Source organism: Myotis davidii, unplaced genomic scaffold (genome assembly GCF_000327345.1).
Source record: "Myotis davidii unplaced genomic scaffold, ASM32734v1 scaffold1770, whole genome shotgun sequence".
NCBI classification, from domain to species: domain Eukaryota; kingdom Metazoa; phylum Chordata; class Mammalia; order Chiroptera; family Vespertilionidae; genus Myotis; species Myotis davidii.
The window spans coordinates 1,912-4,033 of NW_006281752.1; positions in this window are offsets into that span (position 1 = coordinate 1,912).

Below are 2,122 nucleotides of genomic sequence, written 5' to 3' on the forward strand. Positions count from 1 at the left end.
GCAGTCCTTTTTTTTTAAATATATTTTTATTGATTTTAGAGAGGAAGAGGGGGGGAGAGATGATTTCAGCGAGGAAGGCAGAGGGAGAGAGAGAGAGAAACATCCACGATAAGAGAGAATCACAGACCGGCCTCCTCCTGCACGCCCCCGACTGGGGACCGAGCCTGCAACCCCGGGCCTGTGCCCTGGACCGGGAATCGAACCCGGGACCCTCCAGTCCGCAGGCGGATGCTCTGTCCAGTGGGCCACACTGTCTAGAGCCCAGTGATCTTTAAATAGAATGAGATGCACGTGTTTTCCCTTTATCGTATTATTATTATTTTATTTATATAATAATACAGAATATCGTATTTTAAAACATTATTGGTAAATGCAATATTATAACGCGGTACATTGTGGGGCATAATATTCATCGGCTATTATAGAAAACTGTTAATGTAGCATTAGAATGTATTAAAATTATATTGGGATTATTATATACATCATTATTACAATATCACTAAGGAATACTATACATTATAATATGAGGACATATGCGATTAGAAAATAGATTACTTCTAATCTATTAGCATAAGAATAGAAAAGGCAGTAATATAATTATAATCTGATATGCTATTCGGCTGCAATTATGTATATATATTTACTTAAAATTATAATAGTCTCACTAAGGACTCTAGCTGGTGTGGCTCAGTGGATAGAGCATCGGCCTGTGGACTGAAGGGTCCCGGGTTCGATTCCCGGTCAAGGACACATCCCCAGTAGGGGGCGTGCAGGAGGCAGCCGGTCCATGATTCTCTCTCATCATGGATGTTTCTCTCTCTCTCCCTCTTCCTTCCTCTCTGAAATCAATTTAAAAAATATATTTTATTTAAAAAAATGTTTTTTAATGGGAAAAAAACCCGATATTTCCTAGAATTGAACACATTCAGCGAGAGGTGTGGTTTTTTTTCATCTTTTCGCCCACCTCCCTCCAACCCAGCGGCCTCCCTGCAAGGCGATTAGATTTTCCTCTCTGGAGTGTAGCCGGCCTGGTATGATAGACAGTTGTTCTGATGGAGGAAGAGAGAGAAAACGTGCTTCCTTCCACTCTCCGATTTGGAGTCAGGAAAAAAATTAAAAAAACAGAAATGGTCTCACAAAAAAATCCAGGCCCGGCCAGGAGGAACCCCGATGGGGTTCCCTGGGACCCCGCTTTGAGAACCAGGGCTGCCAACGCCGCCGACAGGACGTTCCCGGATGAGGTTTTACTCGACACCGTCCCCCAGTGTTTGCACAGCCCGGCGCTTTGTGCCTGGCGCTTGTCATCTATCTATCTATAATCTATCTATCTATCTATCTATCATCTATCTATCTATCATTTATCTATCTCTATCATCTATCTATCTATCATCTATCCTATCTATCTATCTATCCTTTATCTATCTCTATCATCTATCTATCTATCTATCTATCTATCTATCTATCTATCTATCTATCTATCATCTCCAAAGCTTTCTGGGAAAGGATGTGGCTACATTATCTACCTTATATATCTATATCTATCATCTATATCAGTAGTTCTCAACCTTCCTGAGGCCGCGACCCTTGAATACAGCTCCTCATGCTGTGGGGACCCCCGACCATAACATTATTCTCGTTGCTTCATCGCTATATCTATATCATTTATATCTATATCTATATCATCTATATCTATTATATCTACATCTATATCTATCTATATATCTATATTATGTCTATATCTATGTCTATATCTATATCATCTATATATCTATGTCTATATCTATATCTATATCTATATCTATATCTATATCATCTATATCTATATCTATATAGATACCAGGCCTGTGGCCTAAGTTCCTCCCATAATGGCCACTGGGGGGCAGTATTGCCCCGAGGATAATTGAATCCCAGAGACCAGTGATTTCTAAAGAGAAGGAGCTCATGGGTTTGTTTTTATGGGTTTTGTTTGTTTTTTAAAAATGTTTTTATTGGTGTCAGAGAGGGAGAAGGAGAGAGAAACATCCACGATGAGAGAGAATCATTGATAGGCTGCCTCCTGCATGCCCCACACTGGGGATCGGGCCGCAACCCGTGCATGTGCCCTGACTAGGCATGGAACTGT